The sequence below is a fragment of the Leopardus geoffroyi genome, chromosome C3 (assembly GCF_018350155.1).
Source record: "Leopardus geoffroyi isolate Oge1 chromosome C3, O.geoffroyi_Oge1_pat1.0, whole genome shotgun sequence".
Lineage (NCBI taxonomy): Eukaryota > Metazoa > Chordata > Mammalia > Carnivora > Felidae > Leopardus > Leopardus geoffroyi.
The window spans coordinates 28163853-28188042 of record NC_059338.1 but is presented as its reverse complement, the minus strand read 5'-3'; the positions used below and the strand labels follow the sequence as shown (position 1 = coordinate 28188042).

The 24190-nt window shown below is 49.0% G+C and overlaps 1 protein-coding gene across 2 annotated transcripts in view; it reads right to left on the bottom strand.

Moving 5' to 3' along the window:
• SYT2 (synaptotagmin 2) overlaps positions 1-24190 on the bottom strand; it is a 107514-nt gene that overhangs the window by 69647 nt on the left and 13677 nt on the right. The gene's annotated exons all lie outside the window — the stretch shown is intronic.

Genomic DNA, 24190 nt, shown 5'->3' with positions numbered 1-24190 from the left:
CACACTGGTGCCCTGCAGAGCAATCCTGCATAGATTACAACCCCACGCCCCAGGATTCTGCATCTTCTTTATGTCTTACACACAATACGAAAAGAAGGGAGAGTTTGAATGGCAGAAGCCAAATGGGAAAGATTTATCGCAAAGAAAAACAATAGCAAGAAACTATGACCATTCCCAGAGCTGGTACAGGGAAAGCAGGAGGAGGTGGCACTATTAGGAACTAGAATCTGGGGCCATCGATTAGGAACTGGAGCCATAGAGGAGGCGCAGGTGCTGACAGAGAGGCCTCCTGAGGCAAAGGGAGAAATGCCCCACCAGCCTTCCACTCCACTTTCGGCTGAACTGGCCCAGATGCCAGTTAGCAAAGGAGCTTAGAAAACGTATTTCCTGCTGTCAGAGCAGAGTAAAGGTCAGGAAATAGATCCAAGGGCAGGCAAACAACCAACACATTGTGTGTGTGTGTGTGTGTGTATGTGTGTGTGTGTGTGTGTGTTCTTGTTGTTGTATGTGTGTGTGTCTGTATGCCTATTGCCAGAAAGAAAGTGGTACTGATACTTTATGCTGGCCATTCTAAAACTTTTTAATGTTTATTTATTTTTGAGAGACAGAGAGGCAGACTACAGGTAGGGTAGGAGCAGAGAGAGAGGGAGATTCAGAATCCAGAAGCAGGCTCCAGGCTCTGAGCTGTCAGCACAGAGCACGATGCAGGGCTTGAACCCATAAACTGTGAGATCATGACCTGAACTGAAGTCGGATGCTTAACTGACTAAGCCACCCAGGGGCCCCAGTGTTGGCCATTCTAAATAATTTTCATGAGAGCAATTCACCGAGCCGACAGCAGGCTTCTTAGGTATGTCCAGGCAGCTCTTCCTCCTAGCACTATCAAGACCCACAGAGCAGCTCAACAGCATACAGAGGGATGGAGGTGGACATCCTGGTGTGAACAGAATAGAGGGAGGAGACCTGGAGTGCACCCAGAATATAAAGGTATGGAATATACTTCTGACAACCGCCCCTCATATTCATAGACAAATGTAAATAATCATCTGCTCATATACCCATCCATTTTTTACACTCAGACACACACCATATAAATTGTGGCTACAACACAAACTATCTGCTTTAAATCTTTTTTTAATGTGGTCTAGAACTCTCAGGTGTGATGTGGGAGGTAAACAGAGTAATATATGTGAAAGTGGTGTATAAAGTTTATAGCACATTACTCAAACAAGTACAAAAATAGAACCTGGATTCTAATGTTATTCTGTAGTTAGTTTGTTGTAAGTGGAGGCTGCTAGTGATGGTTATAGGTGGAATTATTCTAAGATTTACAAGCTTTAAAGATTCTGGGATAAAGAGAAACCCTTTATTTTGGGAAAAGATCGTAAGGACAACACCCATTTATCGCGTGCTTACTACATGCCAGGTATTTTATGTGCATTATTCTATTTATCCCTTGGAACATTTCTGAGAGGCAGAAAACCCTCTCAGTTTTCCAAAGGAAACAAGGTTAAATAACCAGTGGAAAAGCTCATGGCTGCTGAGGGCAGAGCCAGGATTTGGGCTTGGGCCTGTCTTGTTTTAAGTTCCACCTACCACTGTACAAGGCATCTCCTCAAAGAAAAGAGTCAAGGCACTGCTGAAGGGGACCTGGGGAACCTGATGGCCTTCATTTTGAAGGCACATGTATTTCTTGAAGCAGAAGCCAAGAAGAGTTAAATCAGGTAGAAAGGATGTGAGGAACAATGGTTGAGTGGAAGAAAAAAACATGGTGGTCAGGGGTGCTTGGGTGGCTCAGTTGGTTGAGCATCCAGCTCTTGATATTGGCTGGGGTCATGGTCTTGGAATTCATGAGATCGAAGAGCCCACATTGGGCTCTGCACTAACAGCATGGAGCCGGCTTGGGATTCTCTTTCCCTCTCTCTGCCCCTCTCCTGCTTGAATGTTCTCGTTCGTTCTCTCTCTCTCTCTCTCTCTCTCTCTCTCTCAATATATAAACTTGAATTTAAAAAGCCATGGTGGTCAGGTGTCTGTATCTCATTTTTGTCAAGGTTTCAGAGATTCTGGAACCCGTTGATGAACCTGAAAGTCTTGAGCTCTATGAATGAATTCAGAGTGCAGGAGTGCCTGGGTGGCTGAGTCAGTTAGGCATCTGACTCATGGTTTCTGCTCAGGTCATGATTTCAGTTCGTGGGATCGAGCCCTCGGGTAGGGCTCTGCGCTGACAGTGTAGAGTCTGCTTGGGATTCTCTCTCTGCCCCTCCTCTGCTCATGCGCACACTCTCTCTCTCTCTCCAAATAAATACACTTAAAAAAAATTCAGAGCGCATTAATTCCACACAAGCCATGAAAACATCAGCTACTAATACAAAATTAGATATTGTAAGTCACGTAACTAGCCAAAGTCCTTGTATCTCTTTAAGTTTTCCATTAAATTGTGGGTTAAAACACCTTTTAGAAATACTAGTTAAGGTTTAATCCTTACCTTTACTAGATTTTAAGAACTATGGTTGAGTGGAAAGACATGAATGTGCCCCTCTCATCCAGTCCACTTACCCAGGAGCCCTGGGCATAACTAAGGCACTGCCATCTGCCTGGTGACAGCTTTTCCAGTTGATGTGGAAGGAGAAGGTCTGATGAATAGAAGGCTTGCAGGTTCAGGATGATGGTATCACACTCCACCCCAAGCATTCATTGCCTTATGTGTACTCTCAGACATATATGGCGGCACTCATAAGGAAGAAGGGCCCATGGCAGCCCAAGAAAGGAGGGAGACCCAGAAAACACCCTAATGCTGTGAGCCAGAGGTTATGGGGGGGGGGGTGTTTTCAGTGTTTAGGATGATGCCAGAATGTTAGAATTTAGCTCCCCTGCAGGTTGCCAGGTCCCGTGGGGACCCTACCTCACAGGAGCTCTGGAGCAGATGGAGAAGAAACTAGGAAATGCTGTTATTCCAGAAGCTCAGGAACCCTCCAGAGAGAAGGTTGCAGGTAATAGAAAAGTGAGAGAATCAGGCACTTAACTCTTTAACCCCTACACTGCCAAATGTCCTTTTGCACGCAGTGAGCTATTGGCTGAAAATTGGGGTGAGGCACCTGAGTGCTCCAAGAAGCTGAGGAACTGCAGAACCCCTTTCCCCAGCTAGCCATCACCAGGAACCAACATTCTTCCTTGAGCCATTCGCTGTGTAGGAAAATGAAGGGAGAGGGGGGCAGGGGGATGCAACTACATTGGGCACTAAATCAAGATTAATGAAGTTCCCGCCAGGATTAATTACTGCACTCCCTGGGAGCTTGCGAGCATAACGTGGGCATGGCCATTTATAATGGCCAAGTCTGGATCTGAACAGCATGGATGGGAAGTGATGGGCAACTTAACCCTCTCACAACCTGACGTTTGAAGGCAGCTGAAAGGAAGCAGAGTGAAAGGAGAGCGCCCCTGACAGCCCTGGGTCACTGCTCTGCATTAAAATGAATCCTTGCCCCAGTTCTTTCATCTTTTTGATCAATGGAGGCTCTGAAGAAGCCATAGTCAGCCCAGGTATCATTGATAAAACAAAAGAAGCAGTGTATTCAATGGCTTGTGGATGGGGAAGCTAAGTTTCAATGTGACTTCCCTTCACAGACTCTCCCTCCCTTTCTGGACCCTAAATGTGCACCATACCAAGGCCTCTCCATGATGTAGAGGCCAACTGAGCCTGTGCCTGTTCACGTGGTCAGTGCTGATCTAGGCAACCTAGCAGTTGTGCTAGGTGACTCTTCACTTCCCTAAGACATCAGCTGGTCTCATGAAGCAGTCAGATCAACAAAACATAAAGGCACCTTTCACTTGTCCCCCATGGCTTCACAACAGGAGTGACAGAGGTACTAGCCCTCAACCAGTGCGCATGTGAACGAGGTACAAGAGGAGCCCCACTTTCAGAAACAAAGCCATGACCATCCTCCCTGACTCCAGAAAAAAAGCTAAAAGAAGTTTGGGGAAGAGTGGAGACCAGAGTCAGCCCCGTGACCTGTGACTTCAGAGCTGGAGAGAAGTATCACTGTTCCTGCTCGCCTGGGACAAGCTCATAGCTCCGGGACCCCATCCTAGTCATTTGCCCATCAGGGCAATACCACTGAGAAATGGAGTGTGGCACCCCTGCACCCATGGTGGCCCCCGGGTCAGAGAAATAAAAGTCAACACCCAGGGCCCACCAAAATGGGACTGTGATAAACTACCTATTATTTTCAACTACAGTCTCATCCTTTAAATGCACTGCAGAATGAGACGGGATGGGCTTCAGGTCTGACTTTTCACTCTCTGGTTATAAGAAACCTAAGACCTGAACTTGAATTAAGGTACTGTGCCCTAGGAAAGCCCCCAGGTAGCCTGCAGAAGCAAAAAAAAAAAACTCCAAAAAAAAAAAAACAAAAAAAAAAAAACAAGAAACTCCTCTCCCTGGGAAGGTAGCATACAATTTGTCAAATACAGTGCTTAGCACACAATTGAAGAAAATCAGACATGCAAGGAAACAAGACACTTTGAATGAGAACAGGCAGGAACAACAGATAATAGAAAGAGACCCACAGGCACTCCAGGTGTGATGACTAGCAGATGCTGATTCCAGAACCACGGTTGGCTATGATCAAGTCAATAGAAAGCCAACCCGGGAAATTTCAGCAGGGACCCAAAAGCTATAGAAAGTACCATATGATATTTTGGAAAGAATTACATGCAACGCTCGGAACTGACAAATACAATAGCCAAAAATAAGAATTCAACGGGCAGGCTTCACCACAGGTTTAACACAGGTGAGGAGGAAATTAATGACGTAGAGTATCGATCAGAAGAAATGATCCAGTACACAGCAGCAAAAACTGGGCATCTTACTTAGAGATGGGAATCAGAAGTCTTCCGGAATAAACAGCAGGATAATCTCACAAGACTGGGGGTGGCATGTGGCAGGTCAGCTTCAGCGTTGGAACAGGTTAAGTCAAAAAGTAAGCGCAAAGGACCCAAACAAGATTATAAAACCGTGGGCCTGAAACCTCAGTTACTTTCCAGGAAAGAACCAGCAATCTGTATCCAAATTAGGTCCAAACAAACCAAAACTACATGGATGTTTTGTCTAGATACTCCAAAAACAAACTCAAAACAACTGAGTTTTGACTCAATGAGTGCTTTTCCTCACCAAATGGATCAAATGACATGGATGTTTGTGTATCATGAAGACCTACGCTACCCATATCCTTGGGGGAGGTCCAGATGGCGCCAGCTGACAGGATGCGTTACCCAGGGAAGGAGGCCACAGTTACCTTGGGGTGACCTCCAGGAAGCAGACTCGCCCACACTTCCAGCCCCCTTCTCTGCTCTTGGGTAACTGGAGAGGCCCCCGCTGCTGGCACGCCCCTCGCAGATTTACTACTCTGTTCCCACCACCGTCTCCAGCCACCTCTAGTTGTTCAGGCTTTAATGCATTTTCTACATCTGTACAAGATTTATTCGAGGCAGGGAGATTTATTTAGCACATTCATGCTCAACAGAGAGGACAATTCCTCATAGAGTTCTGATCTCATTTGCCATTAGAAACCTGGATGAGATTGCTTGGGTGATGGGCGGCGAGAGTTGGCTGACTTTGGGTAGGAGTGAATGTGCGCACGTGCATTTACATGGACGTGAAATTTACGTGTACCATGGGAAGTCCTGTGTGGGCAGGCTACTGTGTGAGTATTCTTGTGTGAGTGATGGGAGAGCACAGGTGTATTTAATTATGCATACACCCAGATGTTGGCATGGTATATTCGAGCATGTGAACATCTGTATGGAAGAGTATGAAAATCTGTGTAATATGATGTTATCTAGATACATATACAAATAGAGGAGGATGAGCTTTAACAAATGATGATGTGTACACATCATGATCGTGCATGTCCAGTCACACACTTGTATCTGTACAACCAGTGGGAGTGCAATCCATTACCAACCAAAGGATTCTTCTTTTTCTATTTTTAATGTTTATTTATTTATTTTTGAGAGTGAGAGCACAACCAGGGGAGGGGCCGAGAAAGAGAGAGAGGGAGACACAAATCTGAAGCATGCTCCAGGCTCCAAAATGGCAGTGCAGAGCCCAACACGGGGCTCGAACCCATGAACCGTGAGATCACGACCTGAGCTGAAGATGGACGCTCCACTGACTGAGCCACCCAGGCGCCTCCAGAGGATTCTTCTTAAACAGTGAGCCACATGATCTCTCCTCAGCTTAAAACTCTTCAAGAGTTCCCAGTGTGCTTAGGATGAAATTCCAACTCCTTAATCTGATCTTAAAGGCCTTGCATGGTCCAGCCTGCCCACCATACTGACCTCACTCAGCTGCCGGCTGGCACCCCTTCCCTCCCTGCTCTGGTCACACCAGCCTCACCAATGTTTCCTCCACCTACCATGCTGGCCTCTATCGTAATACTTGGGGATTCCCAGCCTGCAGGCTCTGCTCTGAGCCCTTCACTGCTTTTTTCACCACCCGAGGTGTCAGTCTGTTCAGTCTTCTATAAAAATACCATAGACTGGGTAGCTTATAATCGGACATTTGTTTTTCGCAGTTCTGGAGGCTGGGAAGTCCAAGATCTAAGTGCCGGGAGATTCGGTGTCTGGTGAGGGCCTGCTTCCTGGTTCATAGATGGCTGTCTTTCTACTATGTCCTCACATGGCGGAAGGAGCAAGGGAGTTCACAGGGGTCTCCCTGAGAAGGGCGTTAATCCTATTCATGAGGGCTCTGTTCTCATGACGTAGTCCCCTCCCAGAGGCCCCACCTCCCAACATCATCACATTAGGGATTAAGTTTCAACGTGAATCTCACTACAAACATTCAGTCCATGGCACCTGCCTCAGCTCAAATGTCTCCTCTTTAGAGAGGTCACTCCTCATTATATTGCCATTTCATTTTCTTCAGGGCACTTACTACCACCTGAAATTATCTTGTTCATGTATTTACCTTGTTGACTGTCTCTCTACCAAAATGTAAGCTGCAGAGAGGGGGCCACCGCCTTCTTGTTCGTGTCTATGCAGTGCTTGGCACCTAGGAGTGGCTCAGTAAGTATCTGTTGAATGAAGGACTTTACATGTGCAACCATGTGATATGTATAAGGAAAAATAAGATGCGGTGATTACCTGCGGACATTGGGCGCATGAATTAGAATGAGTCTGTATTACCATATATTTAATGTACAGTCATCCATTCAACCGCTATTGACTGAGCTCCTATCAGACACTCTAACAGACCCTGGAGACATGCTAATAGGCCCTACTCTCATTGAGCTTACAGACACATAATAAATTATCAAAAACATAAAATTATGCCCAGACTATGAACGCAAAGCACAGTGAGCCAAGAGTATTTGACCAGCCCATGTAGCTGAGTTGGGGCCTGAACAAAGAGATCCTGAGAGCTACAGGCACGGCCGAGCTGAAGCAGCACGGGTAAAGGCTGCACTTTGCACTTTCAAACCCAAAATGTATACAGTATATTAATTTGTAGTTGTCATCACTAGAGATCCTGAACGCAGAGCAGAAAGGACTTCTAGTCTTTTAGGATGAAACATATTCACTCACTGACGCCCAAATGGGCCTCTCTCATGGCCTCTTGGCTGGTCCGGCTCCACCTTCCCCCACTTCCTTTACCCAATCCACCCAGCCAGGTTGATAAATCTGAAACAACACCTAATGGGCCAAATTAAAGCTCTTCAATTGAGGTTCAGGCCACCTGTCACCTGGCCCTCACCCACATGGCCATCATTGCTAACCTCTTTCATGCTCCTACCAGGAGCTATGTGTGTTGCCCTATACTGAACGCTCTGTGTCCTCTCTCTTAGTCCTCATGGCCGGTTGCACAGCTACCAGTCTGCCTAGTTTACAGATGGGGAGACAATAACTTGTCCCTGGTCATCCCATGAGTAAGTGTCAGAACCAGGTTCCATCCCAGCCCGACTCACTCCAAAGGCCAGTTTCTCCAAGGCCACTGCTTTTCTCATTCCTGCAGCCAGGCAGGTGACTCACTGTCACTCCGGCCCAGGTGCCCAGGCCACGGCCCCTGCCATGGGATGTCCATCTCCCTCCCTTCCGCCACTGACTCAAGTCCTGTGTTCTGCATTCAACATCCATTTATGGAGCCGGGTGCCTTCACAGTGTTGGGAACAGGAGGTTGGGAGAGAACCATCCCGGCCTGCAGGAGCCCAGGGGCAGAACATCCCACCCAAAGCCGGATCTGAACTCTCAACCCACGCCAATCCCACCCTCTGAACTCCATTTTCAAACCTCACCACCCAGGGGGTGCTTGTCTCCAACAGATTACCAGTTTCTCAAGGGCAAAAACCCAGCCTTATATTTCTTTGCCTGCCTGACAACTTCTAGCAGACAGACCCTCCCTCAATTCATATTGGCTGATTATATTTCTCTTTGCCGTTTCCTGCTGAGACTTATGTTTGAACAAGTGGTGTGAATCTGGCATTTCACAACAGACAACCAGACTCAGTGTTCAGATAGAACAGTTCTCACCAAAACAGGAGCTTTCCACCAGGAGAGCATTTGGCCTTAATAGTAGAAGGCTATGCTGAAACTAGACCCATGATATTGCTAACGGCTCTCCCTCACTGCTTGAACCTGAACACCAGCCACAAAGTGCATAAAAAAAGTAAGTTCAGTTCTAAATTTCACAACATGATGTTGAGCGAGAAAAGCAAGTGAAAGAAGAATATAGACTATAAAATTCTGTTTAGGTAAAATTATTACACACACTTGTGGCACATTGTTATCTCCCATCCAACACATCTTCTTACAACGTGACTTTGACATTGACAGACAGTTGATGTCTGTCAGTCTGTGTCTCCCCCTTTTGAAATTGGGTGGATTCTGTGATTGCTTTGGCCAATAAATTATGGCAGAAGTGATGCTAGGTGACTAAGGCTAGGCAATAAAAATATAATGCATTTATACCTTGTTCTCTTAGGACCCTTATTTTTGGAACCCAGCCACCAGGCTGTGAGGAAGTTCAAGCAAGCCATGGAGGGGCTCATATAGACAGGAACACAGGCCCCCAACCCATGGCTTCGACTGAGCTCCCAGCTACAGCTAGCACCAGCTTGTTGGCCATGTGAATGGGCCATCTTGGATCCTGTATGGACTGAGCCAGCCAGGTACCCCCGTATATGGGCCATCTTGAAATGGCCTCAGTGGAGGCCGACACCATGTGGAGAAGGGATAAGCCATCCTTGCTGAGCCCCGCTCAGATTTCAGATGTCTGAGCAAAGTAGATGATGGTTGTTTTAAGCCACTAATTTGGGCTTGTTGTCTGTTCTCAGTCATTTTATCAAGTATCACCAGGTAGGCTGTGGTATCAGATAACTGATACAACACCCAAAACCCAACACTATACGGCTTATAAAGTGTGCACAGCAAAATCCTCATGGGTGCCTTCGAAGAAGTGGACTGGGAGCCTGGGAGCCAGATTGGCGGTGATGCTCCGGAGGGGATTCTAGCTTCATCTGTTTTCCACCCATGCACATATTTCATAAAGGATGGTGTGTGCATACATTATTTGTATTGTTTCTAAACACATGGAAAAAACACTGACAAACATTAAAAGCTGTTCTGGGAAAATGGATGTTTGTCATATTTTTCTGCTATTTTAGTTTTCCAAAGCCAATTAAAAAAAAAAAATGTGGCAACCTTTTAAGAATCCAGTCTACGATCTGTGTGTACCCAGGTATAGAGTCTGTGATTTGGAGACTGAAACTGTGTCTCTCAACGAACCTCCAACCTCTTCCACTCTTTTTGTTTTCATTCTGAGGCTCCCTGGATTCCCTGCCTCTCCCCCACTGTCCCCATGGCTCTCATTGTTATCCTTTCCCTCTGGGATCCTAATTCAGTCTCCAGCTCCAGGGCTGCCTCCTTGCCCTGCCCCAGTCTCCCAGGGGAGGACAGTCTCCCTGCGTCCTTCTCCCCACACACACCCCCCCCCCACCCAGGGCCCTGCTCCTCACCTCTCCCCAGTGGCTCGTCTATCTTCTACTTGCCTTGCCTCTTCCATCTACAGATAAGCTCAAGTTTATTCCCTTTATAAATTTCAACACATGCACAACCTCCAGCTATCTGCATAAACCTCTTCTTCCTGACACAAACTGTCACCCGTCCTGGGGTGGGAGAGAACCATCCTGGCCTGCCGCTGACCCTTCTTCCCCACCGCTGACCCACTGGCTCTATAATCTGACACAATCTGGCTCTGGAAGGGGCCCCTGAAGTGCCAGTTCTCAGGGCACTTGCTTCACCTCACTGGCATCTGACAACACCCGCACCCCCTTCACCCCCTCTCCCCTGGCTCTGGTGCAACACTCGTCTCCTCTTCTGCTTCAACAGCTCCCCGCCTCCCTGGCCATGCCTGTCCCGCTGGGGCGGACATCCCTACCCCCTTCTCTGCCTTCCCTCCCTGCCCCACTCCCGCACCTCCCCTGACGTCTCCTCCTCAGGCCCCCTCCTCTCCTGAGCACTAGACTCACACTTGCAGCTGTTTATTGGTAATTTCCACACAGATGTCCCAGAGGCACTCCAAACTCACTCCGTCCCAAACTAAATTCATTCTCATCCCTCAAATTAAACCCATCCTTCCTCTCCCCTTTCCCTTCTCAACACACAGCACCATCGTCATTCACTCATCGCCTGGTTCAGAGGCTTGGGGATCACCCCAGCCTCCTTCCCCTCTGCCTCCTGCTTATAATTGGTTATCAGGTCTGGTGCATGATTCTTCCTAATTAGCTCTCAAATGCAGACTCCATCTCCCAGAGGCCCAGGCCCTCATCGTTTCTCACCTAGATTCCACAATTATCTCCTAGCTGCTTTCCCTGTCTTCTGCCTTGCTCCCCTGAAAATCAGGAATCACATCTCTGCCAGACTGAAGTTTCTCAAATGCACGTCTGGTCTATATCACACCCCTGCTTATTATCCATCAAGGGATAAAATCCAAACTCCCCAGGCTGGCATTCAGGGCCCTTCGTGATCTGGCCTCATCCCCAACCAGGTCCCCACTTGAGCCCATACCCCAGAAAGCCCTCAGCACTAATCACACCTTTCTCCTTGCATCTGTGTCATTCCCTCCACCTAGGACACTCTATTCAACAAGCGACCTCCACTTCTTCGAAACATTTACGGGATGTCACCTCCACCTGCAGATCCTCCCTAGCGTGCTGAGTATTTCTACCCTTCCAGACATCATCTTGCTGAACTGAAGTAATGTCTTGTGTATCAGTTTCCCGGGGATACAGGTGCTCTGAGAGCTGGAACCATGGCGATCATCTCTGTGTCCCGGAACCCAGCACTAAGTGCCTCTACTTAGTTGGGGCTCCATACGTTTTGGCTAACTCTGGAGCTTCCAAGAATCAGACATGAAATGTCAGAGGATTCTAATTAATGTGGGCCATTTATGTAATTGTTGCTGAAATAGGAAACCGGAACATACAAGCTCCTGCCTCTAGGGGGTATATATATAGCAACAGGACCTTCCCTGTCCTACCTATGGAATCTTTGTGAATGATTCTTTCATTATGTAGAAGCAGTTGGTGATGAAACGTGTCACTGTTATAAGTGATGGAACAAGAAGGTGGGGAGGGAGGTGCCCAAGAGGAGAAAGGGAAAGTAACCCCCAATCCTACTTAACCACAGGATTTGCGTTATTCCTACACATTCTCAGCTTCTTCCTCGCCCCCCACCTCCCTGCTTCTCTCCATCTAAAAACATTCCCAGGGAACTGAAGCCCTAGCTAGCTCACACACTTAGTGTTGTCCAACAAGCAAATTCCTGAAACAAACCACCAGGGGGCCACGCAGACAGAGAGGGGGCACAATCCATTCTCCTCAGCGAGCACGTGGATGTCCGTGGGCTCCACGGAAGTGACGAGTGCCGCCCCATTGCAAATGGCACTGGGCTATGCTCTCGGTGACCTGAGGGGAAAGAGAACAGCTCTTGGCAAAACAGCTGTTCCGTTTCCCGCTCCGGTGCCTGGAGCCCACCGTTATGCCTCCAAGGTGGCCATAATGTCAAAGTCGGGTGCCACCAGCAGAGCCAGTACAGCCTAGCCGGTGCCTCAGAGAGGTGTTAGGTCCTGTGACACCGCCACGTCCCAGCCTGACTCCTGGCCACACCCAGCTCCAGTCACACACACACACACACACACACTCCCAGGCCACGGCCACCAAGAACCGAGAGCCCACCTTCCCTCGCTGCCCACCCCCCTTGGAGCTTTCTTGAAGCTCATTGGGCTAACTCTACCCATTGGTCTAACTCCAAGGCGGCCCCCAGCAGGATCCTCCCAGGCCCAGGGGCCCCACAGGGTGAGAGCGAATTAGAGGAAGAGTCCCCGGAACAGGAGATGAAAAGTGCGAGCTGGCCGCTGCAGACAATCCTCCGCCTCCCCCACTGGTGTCTCGTCTTATTTAACAGGAGAAATCCCCAGAGCAGGGTCCTTAACTTCTCCAGGCGCGGCCGGCAGACAGGAGCACTCGGGAAATGTTAAGTGAAATCTCTAAGAGGTCCCACTGAAAGCCCGGCAGTCTCCAGGGCTGAGAAAAGCCTTCAGACCAGAGTAGGATCTTCAGCCACAAGGGCAACGGCCTCGGATGCTCCCCCTCCACTCCCCTTCCGGGGGCTCAGATGGGAGCAGAACGGGCCGCCCTCCCGAATCGGGGTAGCAGGGGTGGCAGAGCCATTCTGTGGTCTTTGAGGCTGTCTTGGGGGTAAAGGGAGGGGATGGCAGGGCCTCTTACAGCTGCTTTGATGACCGTTCCCAGCAGTGGGGAATGTGGGGCAATGAGCTATCCCTCTTTCCCCCTCCTCCCCCCGACCCCAGCTGCAGCACTAATAAGCACACTGAACTGGCAGGAAGTGAAGAAGTCCCATCTCCTAGCACAGCCTCCCGTGTGAGGAGGGAAGTGGGGTGCGTGAAGCACAGGGGAGTGACGCTGCTTTCTTGGGAGCAGCTGTGAGCCTTGGTGGGGATCAGATCTGGGACAGAGACCTCATCAGCTCCCCCATCAACCAGTCAACTGTGGAGCCTTCTGATCATAGTCCCCCCTAATGAGTATGTGGGGCAGCCTGGCAGTGACCTCAGGCCTCTCAATCTGGTCTCTTCAGACCACTCCACCCAGAACCACCCCACCCACACATCTCTAACACCCCTCCGCAGCTCTGGGGCCCCTGTCTTGTCTCCCCAGTGAGCATGGTAGATATTACTCACTGCTACGTCTCTATCCAGCCTCCAGCACAGGGCCGGCACCTAGCAGAGGCATAGAAAAGGCGTGTTGGTTGACTGAGCGATGGGACATGTGGGCAGGCAGAGAAGGTAAAGGGAGCTCGACCAGGTCACCCTGTGACCTGACTTCTGACTGTCCCCTCCCCTTTCCTGGCTCAAATAAGCACCCACAGTGTGCCAGGCACTGAGGGAAACACAGAGCCACCACCACCTCAGGGAGATTGGGCCTAAACACACAAAAAGCTAAACCACAAAATAACGCAAGATAAGAAGAGGTATCTCAACATAACTCATCATCAGGGAAATACAAATCAAAACCACAATGAGATACCACCTGACACCTGTCAGAATGGCTAACATGAACAAGTCAGGCAACAACAGATGTTGGCGAGGATGCGGAGAAAGAGGATCTCTTTTGCATTGTTGGTGGCAATGCAAGCTGGTGCAGCCACTCTGGAAAACAGTATGGAGGGTCCTCAAAAAACTAAAAATAGAACGGCCCTACGACCCAGCAATTGCACTACTAGGCATTTATCCACGGGATACAGGTGTGCTGTTTCGAAGGGACACATGCACCCCCATGTTTATAGCAGCACTACCAACAATAGCCAAAGTATGGAGAGAGCCCAAATGTCCATCGATGGATGAATGGATAAAGAAGATGTGGTATATATATATATATATATATATATATATATATATATATATATATACATATATATATATACACAATGGAGTATTACTTGGCAATCAAAAAGAATGAAATCTTGCCATGTGCAGCTACGTGGCTGGAACTAGAGGGTATTATGCTAAGCGAAATTAGTCAGAGAAAGACCAATATCATATGACTTCACTCATATGAGAACTTTAAGATACCAAACAGATGAACATAAAGGAAGGGAAACAAAAATAATCTAAAAACAGGGAGGGGGACAAAACAGAAGAGACTCATAAATATGGAGAACAAACTGAGGGTCACTGGAGGGGTTGTGGGAGGGGGGGATGGGCTAAATGGGTAAGGGGCCCTAAGGAATCAACTCCTGAAATCATTGTTGCACTATATGCTAATTTGGATGTAAATTTTTAAAAATTAAAAATAAAATTAAAAAAAAAAGAAAAGGTATCACAAGACAGAATAAAATTAATTGCCAAAGGAGGCAAACAGACATGAAAAGCCAAGCGTCAAGGAGGAAGGGACTGAGGTGAGCTGCTTGCTGCTGGAAAAGGCATCAGAGAAGAGGGGGGATTGCATTTGAACCTTGAATGGGGTTGGGGAAGCACATAGATTTGAATACCCCAAAGGCTCCTAGAAAGCATTCCAGGTGAAGATCGTGCCTGAGCACTGGCACGGAGGTGGGAAGCAGAGATCTGGGGCCGGGGTGTGGTCCAGTCTGACCCCACCAGGGTTTCTGAGGGTAGGAGGAGTGACAGATAAAGCCAGAGAGCTGATGTGGGGCTAAGCATGGACACTAGCCAAACAACAAACTAAATCCCACAGGTAAATGATGAGGGAAAACAGGGAATATGCAATTAACCAGCCAGACCCTGGTTTCCCAAACCACCCCAGCTCTTCTGCTTTCAGAAGAAAAGCACAAGTGAAGGTCAGGGCCTGGGCCTTCAGAAGTGGGCACAATGCCCAAAAATCAACAAAAAAAGGCAGACAACCCGGGAGGAAAATGAGTGAAAACTTAAGTAGTAACTTTAAAAAAGGATATCCAAGTGGCCAACAAGTACACGGAAAGAAGCTCATCTTTTTCAGGCATCAGGGACATGTACATTGGAATCAAAAGGAGACACCATAAACGCCCACCAGACTGGCTAAAATAAAAAGACAGAAAGTACTAAGTGTTGGCAACACGGAGCAACAGCGATCCGCCGTCACCGCTGGTGGGAGTGCAAACTGGCAAGAGCATTTTGGAAAATGCATAGCCTTCGATGACAAAACAAAACACACACGGGCCAGATGACTCAGCAAGAGAATGTGTTTATCAGGAGGCATACAGAAGTAAGTTCACAGCAGCCTATTCATCGCAGCCCCAGACTAAAGACTATCAAAATGTCATTAACGATAGAATGGACAAATAAATGGAGGTACGTTGTCATAATGGAGTGTGACACAGCAATGAGAGGAAACAATCTCCAGGTACAGATAACGACCCGGCTAATGTCACAAGCAACGTGAAGTGGAAGAAGACAGTCACAAGCGAGTGCGTTTTGAAAAGTATTATTCTAGTTCGAAGACTAATCTATAGTTCTCGAAGCCATGGCTGGGGAAATGAGGCGTTTCTCCTTCTCCCTCAGGGGTGCTGGCAATGTTCTGTCTCTCTCTTCATCCGGCCACAGGTAACACAAGTGTGTTCACTTTGTGAATTTCATCCAACTATACACTTACGATTTGTGCACTTTTCTCTGTTTATATTTCAGTCAATGGTTTTTAAAAAGAGAGCATATGCAGAACCCTGTCCACAGGAATTTGCCCCTGAGTGTCCCCACTCCTACTTACCCCTTGCCCCCTGATGTAACGGGTCTCGGTTGGTAGTGAAACCTTCCTCTGGCCCCTCCTAAACTTAACACGTTTCTTGACATGTTGCAGAGCCGATCCTCTGTCCCCGAGCTATGATGTCCTGACAAAGCCCTCCATCCCGGCTGACCCACCTCTAACCAGCTCACCTGCTCCTGGCATTGACACCCAAGCCCTCCCTCTGGCACTCCCGACACCCTCCGGGAAACAGCATTTGAGTGGGAGTGGGGTTGGCAGGGATATGCTCAAAAGGTATGTCAGGAACATTAATGTAGCAGTGGGCTGGGGGTGGGGGTTGGGGAGTGACCAGGAGCCCAGCCCTGCCAGGACACCAGCCTGGAAAGGATGAGGGCAGCAGCGTGAAGAGAAGGCCGCAGAGGTTGGGAAAGGAGCAGCATCCTGGGGGCGTCCCACCTTGGGAGGGAGACCGAGCCCTTGGCAGAATCAAGCTCTGGGAATCCAGCCCTCTCCTGGCAAACTCACCTGCTGAGGAAGTAACTGCCTGAACAAACAGTACTTTTACCTCCTAAGGAGTAAAATAAACTAAAATAGAGCCATTTCCCATTCACCTGGCTGGCTGGGTACAGTCTGTTTACAGGTTATGAGAAATAGAAGTGGGGTGTATGGAGAAAAACCCGGTCTGCACCAGTGCCCACCCTCCATTCCAGGTCCCCATCCTAACACCGCATTGCTCACACCAACATGAATTCCACTAGCAATGCAGAGAATCGATTTAATTATTCAGGCCCAGGTATCCAGAGCTTGAAACATACTCATTCTTTCTTCTGTATTTCTAAACTCACCATCATTCTAGAAATACAAGGTTTCAGGTCTCCCGATACCACTGGCACTTTGCAGTCCTTGACCCTCCATGGCTCCTTTCCCATATATCTCTCCCTGTCAACCCACCCCCCACACACAAAGGGATGCTCAGGAGGGACAGAGAGGAAAGTCTGGGGGAAATGTACCCTTCGAAGCTGGTATCCGGGTGAGATCCCCACATTATTCCTTGTTAATGCTCTGTTGCAAAATACACTGAGTGTTTTATTTCAATCCACACTGATGCATATTTCAGGGCAAATTTCCTATTGCCTGTCACAGCTCAGGGGAAAAATGAATGCACATTTCCCCAGCTCCATTAGCTAGGGAAACAGGCTCACACTGCTAGCAGGCATGTTCCCCGCAAGTGAGGCGAGGGAATGAGATCACTGGGAAACAGTCCCGTGGGGTCTGCGCATGGGGCACACAGGTGCACAAGGTCTCGCCCTCCTGAGGGTAAGTGCCAGAGGCCCCCTGGGGCAGGGCCAGGCACATCCACCAGAGAGGGGATCAGCCCAGGGGTCCTGACCCTGGCCTTTATTAGCGCTGTGGTCCACAGCTGTTCCCTGTTGCCTTCCTGCTTTAACCTGTCTTCTCTTTGTCACCCCTACTTTAGACAGACAGATAGGGTCGCAAGGAAAACAGGCCGCAACTTCTCTCTTTCTTCCTTGAAGGTGGAGTCCCGATGCCTCTGACTCTGCTGGCCTGAGAAAGCAAAGGCATGGTCTGGGGCAGGGGCCTCACACTTCCAGGTTCCCAAAGGAGCCAAGGACAAGTTACCCTGACACCCATTCCCTACGCTCTGCTGGGCGTGGGCAGGCAGAGATGGCTCCTGCTCCAACCAGTCCCTTCGTCCACCACCCTGTAAGGCCACCATTCCTAACAAGTCCCCAACCCTAGCTTCCTGTCTCTCTAAGTTTCTTCATTTAATTTGAGAGAGTGCGCAAGCAGCGTTGAGGCACAGGGAGAGAATCCCAAGCAGGCTCCGCAGTGTCAGTGCAGACTTGGGACTTAAGCCCAAGAACCAAGAGATCATAACCTGAGCTGAAATCAAGAGTCCGACACTTAGCCGACTGAGCCACCCAGGGGTCCCAAGCTTCCTGTCTCTTGTCACGCTCTCCAAGCCATCCCTCGTGCCCTGCCAGAGTGAGATCCTGGAGTGCACATCTTCTCTCTCACCTGCATCCTTCCCACTGAGCACTCACAGCCTTTCTGAGGGTGGCTGCTTCCTGTTCCCCTCCAGCCTCATTTCTCCCTGCCCACCTCCCAGTATTTTTGCCCTCCTCCCCAGCCCTTCAAGTCCCTCCAGGATACTTCCCACCTCCAAGTCTCCGTTCTTGTGATTCCCTCTGCTTGAAATGACGATCTTCCCTTTGTCCATCTGGAAAATGCCCGATGTTTCTTCTAGCACCAGCTCAGGCTTCTCCTTTATGAAGTCCTCCCTGAGTCCCTTCAGCAGAACTGACAGCTTCCTCTCTTATCCCACTGTACCCTATAATTTTATCTTAGCACTTGCCTTCCTATACTGAGATTACCTGTTTGTGTGCTTGGACTGTAAGCCCATGGAGGGCAGGGGTTGTGTCATCACTAAGCATCTTTGTATCCCCAGCACGCAGCAGAGTGCCTGGCCCTTGGTGGGTACTCAGGAAAATGCTTGCCAAATGAATGAGTGAGAACTCTCAAAGACTCCAGTGAGGTGTGTTTCCAATGGAAATGTCCTCCTCTGGGAGGTCCTCAGGCCCCCAACAGTGCAGCCTTTGGTTCCCTTGCCTTAAACTCCAAAAGGCTGTATTGCGTAGCTTCCAGCCACTGGACGCTGAGTGCCCCCATCTGTGTGACAGGTTTGTGTTGCTGTCTCCTGTCACTTCCTTCACCCCCATGGGAGTTTAGTCTGAATCTCTACCACGTCGCCCACAGGCAGAGAGGAGCCCTTGGCTCTGCCAAGACTAGCCCTGGGCTGGGCGTGTTGTAGACCTTCAGCTGAGCTTGAAAACTCAGTAGAGAAGGGAATTCTGTGAGTGGGGGTCTCCTCTCGACCGGGCACTGGAGAGGGAACCCTGTGATGGTAACTCCAAAGGCACGTGTGGCTCTGACAAGGAGGGGGGCTGTTTTCTATGAGAAACAGCCTTGTTTATTTCTTTTTTAAAAGAATAGATCCTCTTCTGCACCATTAATATTTCCCTCTGGGAACCTGAGGGTGAAAGCTCTCCTTCTCCTCCCCTGCGCCTTCCTATTTGCCAAGTCCTTTGCACCTAACACTGAACTGAAGCTAAAAGAAGCAAGAATAGTCTTTCCAGCCATCACAGTTCTGAGGGCATATTAATGGAATAGGGACAGTGCCCCAGATGGCAGCGTGGGCCTGCTCCATGCTGCAGCCCATCTGGTCAGCCAGGGCCCCTCCTGCAACAGAGGCCAAGAAAACACAGATAACTTTCTCGCAGGCAAGAGCCTGGCTTCCTGGTCACTGGCATTCCCTGTACCCAGGGGCTGGATTTCAGAGCGGAACACCAAACATGCTTTCATACTCCCACCGCAGTGTGAACTCTGGCAAGCTGAGTCTCGCTTTCCCCAACCGTAAAATGGGCAAATGCAATCTGCCATAGTGACCTCACTCCTTGTCCTCCACCCCTAGTGTCAGAAGGGTGAAATGAAGGGATGTGGTAAAAGCCCACTGAGGTTTTCCCTCATTCCTTAGCAAGGATGATCCTGTCATTATAACGCTCTGAGCTGTGCCCGTGGGAGGACACAGTCAAGGGTCTACATGAGGCAGGGAGTAGTCCTGCTAGATGTTCTGATTTGGCCTCCTGGACAGCGCCCAGGTATCGAGCGGAGAAATGTGTCAGGTTGGAAATGAGAGATAGCTACAGAGGGATTTGGCTCTAACCCCAAAATCCTGAATTGCGTTTTCCCCTCTGTTAAGCAAGCATTACTCATCCATCTCCCACGCCTGTGATGTTACATGAGACCTTGGAGGGAGAGAACTGCAGACCCAAAGAACAAGAGGATCCACTTGGTTGCGGCAGGAGGGCATGGGACTAGAAGCCAGAAGAACTTCCTGATGGGGGAGGAGCCTGTGAGACTTGGAAACGGGTGGCCAGAGGCACTGGCCCCATCTCTGTCCTTGGGGTCTTTCAGAACTCAGGAGCACGGGCTGAGTTAGGCTGTTCATCTTACAGCCGTGTCCTCAGGTGGCCCCTTGTCCAGCTTCTGGTGGGGATGGGAGACATGGGAAAGGAGGAAGTTCAAATGGGAGCCAGAATTTGGAGGTTCTGTTTGGGGTCTGGAGCTTCACAGAAGGTTCAGTGCTCCTGGGAGCAGCTCCAGGAAGGCCACCACCCACTGATAGGGTGGCTGAGGCTCAGCATGGGAAGGCACTCCTTTCAGCCGCACCATGGGGCCAGGCCCCCATTGCAAATCTGGCCATTCTCCTCCCTGAATTCCTGGTATACTCAAGGGGCTTACTCTCCTCCCTACTGAGCTGATCAGAAGGGGCACTTCCCCAACACACACACACACACACACACACACACACACACACACACACAGTCACTCCCATCATCCCATCCCCCATTGGGGACCAGCCAGCCTTCTTGGCACAGCTGCTTGTGGCTGTAATTCTATCCCGGGATCCCCATGACATCATTCCCCACATGGTCAGTGGGGAAGGGGAGGAGGGAACAAGGTGGCTTTGGGACGGGGAGAAAGGGCCAAGAGACTTGTCCCTGAAGACACACCTCTAAGGAGAGGCATTGTGGGAGGGGCCCAGCTCCACAACCCCAGAGCTGTACAATCTTAGGCAAATCATTTAACCCCTTGGAGCATTCTCACTCATCTGCATAATAGGGCCATTCTACAGGGTTGTCTTCAGTACCCAAGAGGCAGGGAGCATTGTGGAAGGGGAGGGCTTCCCCCCCTCCATCCTCCATCCACCATCAGCATCCCACCATGCCCTCTCAGATATCCCAGGGGCTGCATGTTGCACCTTTGTTTACCCCTAACCATCCTCTCTGTCATTCACCAACATTCTGAATGTTGGACAGTGTAGCCACCCCATAAAGCAGGCAAGTCCAGAATAAAGGACTATGGGCCTCTGCCCCCTCCCCTGTAAAAGCACACCCTGAGAAGGTTGCCCCACAGGACCCTCTGCACAAAACTCACTCCTCCTTGGGGAAGTGCCCCCACACCCATGATTCTGAGAGTCAGGGAAACCCAGGAGCCCCACACCTACCAGGAGGGCAGCATGAAACATCTGATTACACAAACCTGCCATGGTCCCTGCTGAATATTTCATACAGGAGCAATGATCCATTAGTCACCATCAATTATTCATCCTCATCAGGGCCAGCGCCAGGGACACAGCATGGGAGCAGCTGGAGCTGGGACCCACACCCACTCTACCTCCATTCCCCATCGAAGGCAACCAGAGATCTCTCCCATCCCCCCACCCACCTAGGGTCCTACTGAGCACCCACCTCTGAAAAGTATGCACGGGTAGTCAGATGGATATCACCCCACCGAACAGATGGCCAGCAAGTCACAGGCCAAGCTGAGACTGCAATGCATGAGCCTCACAATAAGGATTTCCAAGAAATAAGAAATAGACACACTCTCTTTATCAAGTTCAACAAGCATATTTGGCAGCAGGTTGATGTCACAGAGGTGGCTGGACCAAAGGTACTGGGTATGTGTCCCTTATAAAGACTCCTACTGCCAGGCCAGCCCTGGCCCTATTCTGAAGGTCTCCTTCCTTCAAAAGAAATCACAAAATCATGGACTCTCAGAGTTGAAGAGAAAAGACCCTCAAGACCAAGCCATCAGTGTGACAGGAGCCCCTCCAGCAACATAACAGTTAAATGGCCTCTGGCCTCTGCTGAAATGTACCTAAGGACAAGGTGCTTGTGTCTCCTGAGAAAAGCCACTGAGTGTTTGGACAGTTCTAATCCTTCAACATTCATTCCATAAATATTTACTGAGTATCTTCCACGTGCCAGGCACCGATGGAGACACTAGGTTTACACCCAAAACAGACCAATTCTTGCTCTATTTGAAGGGTGTTGGGGGTGTCTGGATAGTTCAGTTTGTTGAGCATCTGACTCTTGATTTCAGCTCAGATCATGATCCCAGTGTCATGGGACTGAGCCCCACGTCAGGCTCCACACTTAGCGTGGAGTCTGCTTAAGATTCTCTCTCCCTCTCTCTCTCTCTCTCTCTCTCTCTCTCTGCCCCTCTCCCCTGCTCATAGTTTCTCTCAAAAAATAAAATAAATAATTTTTTTTTTAAAAAGAACTGTCTTCCTAACAGTGGGTCAAAATTAGTCTCCATGTATCTTGTGCTCTCTGGGTCTGGTAGGAGATGAGAAGTAGAATCAATTCTCTTTAAGACCAAAGCCTTGGGCTTACTGCAGTTAAGACTATGGGACCCAGTTTGCTCCTCCAGGCTGGCCTTGCACCCCCAAACCACCTCCCTGTTTGGGCAATGGTTTTCAGGACTTGGACCTGAGCAATGGGTACTCGGAGTGTTAGCCCCCAATTCTCCCTCCCCCAACAAGAATATTGTACCCACACATGCAAACACCAGTCTTCTCTGCTAAGCAAGAGACTTGTTCTATCTCTGACTCCAACTCCACTCCCAAGAACTGGTTTTGTCCACTGGTAAGGCAGGCAGTGAACCACCCGGTGTTAAAAATGACACAGGAAAGCAGTGCCTTAAATATGTTCCTCAAACAGCCTTCACCATGCCTGGAATCCCATCGTTATTTATCCAGCCTTTTCTGGGTAGGCATCACTGCCTATTCAACATGCAGATGCCTTTTTGTTGGGAGGAGTGCCATGTTCAGCAGAGGAGCAGTTTGAATCTGTGCCTGGGGCTGCAGAATAAGACATTATTCATATTATAACAGAATAAGACACTGTTTTCAGGGCTAGGGGAAGGGAGATGAGATTAGCAGGCCTGGAAGAGTGGCGAGGACTGGGTAGCATAGAACAGCTGGTAGGACTTGACATCTCTAAAGGGAGAAGAACCCAAAGAAGAGATAGGAGGTAACCTGAATATTGTCTGGAATTTCCCTTTTGTGTAAGGTAAGTTATGGAGAGTTTCAAGTGATCCCACCCAGTAAGTAGAGCCTGAGCTGCTTCTCTCATCACCCAAAGGATGATTGTTACACATTCTCCCCGACGCTAAGTGCCCTGGACAGGGAAACAAGGAGTGTTCGGATTATCAGTTTAGTGAAATATATGGTGGTCAAGTATATAGTGGTCAATATATAAGTGGGGAAGATGAAAAACGAAGGAACTGGAGAATAGAAAAGAAGAGCTTCTTTTGTCTGCAGGATTTTCTGGGGCCTGCAAGAAAAGGACTGACCCCATTCAGATGAACCAAGGGGCTGAAAAGGTGGTGTAGCCCTACTACAGGCACATAAGGACACAGCCATGGTCTGGCACTCTATCTTCTCTCCCACCATCACAGGCAGACTCCCCCAGCCCTCAGGGCTCTGAAGAGCCTCCAGTCTCTGCCCACCCTACCCCCACACTGGGCCCCATGCCAATCTATGCAGCCATTCCTCCAGTTGTAAGAAGAACTCCCACTGCAGCTCCCACAAGTGAGGGAGGGGCTCAGTTCTAACACCCTGCTGACCTGCCAGTGCAGAGAAGACTAGATTCTTCACTCTCATTCCTACATAGCCCCTCCCCTCCAGGGATGCCTAATCAGCTCCAGCTTCATGGCAGTACTCTATCTATCTTCAGTTAAGTTTCGTGTAACAGACTGCACCATGCCACAAAAGCCCTCCCTTCCCACCAACCCAGGAAAGATTTTGCCTATGAGTGGAGTGGGCAATGAGGTATCTGGAATAACAAATATTACAGGGAAGATGTCCCTGTGCTAAACATTTCAGCAAGCTGGAGGGAGATGCCAGTCACTGAGTTTGGGAGACTCAGTGGATTCCAAGACCCGAGGTCATGTATTCCTATAACCTACAAGCTAAACTGGACCTCCCCTAACCTAGGTCATGTGTGTCAAAGCTACTTTTAAAGACCTCTTGTGAAAGATGATTATAGACAGTCAGGCTAATAGCATATTTGGAATTCATTCCTCTCATTTTATAGAGTAAAAAGTGGGATTCAGGAAGAAGAGGTGGCTTGGCCAGGGTCTTGCAGTCAATAAAATGTGATAACAATTCTTCACAACACCAATTATCTTCTCATCCCAGCCTCTATCTCCAAAATTGGAAAGTCAGGACTTAGCCTGTGACCATCCAGTCTGGAGACAGAGCACGCGCACAAGTGCAGTGCTCTGTCCGTGGTGCTGAAACTCCCCTCTCAAGCAGCCAAGAAGCATTGTTGACATGCCTCTAGCATTGTAAAGGTGTTATGGGGGATTTGGGAGGAAGTTGATAATATAATCCAGGAGACCATTTACATGAAGGAGTCAGAGACTAATTCTAAAGGCATAAACAGGCATATGAGCGTGGGAAAGGGGGCAGTGTACTATCCCTACCCTTGAGCAGGGTATGGCCCCCTGATTTTAAGACACTGAGATACAGGTCCTTTCAGAGAAGCTAAAAGGGAGAGAAAAAAAAAAAAAAA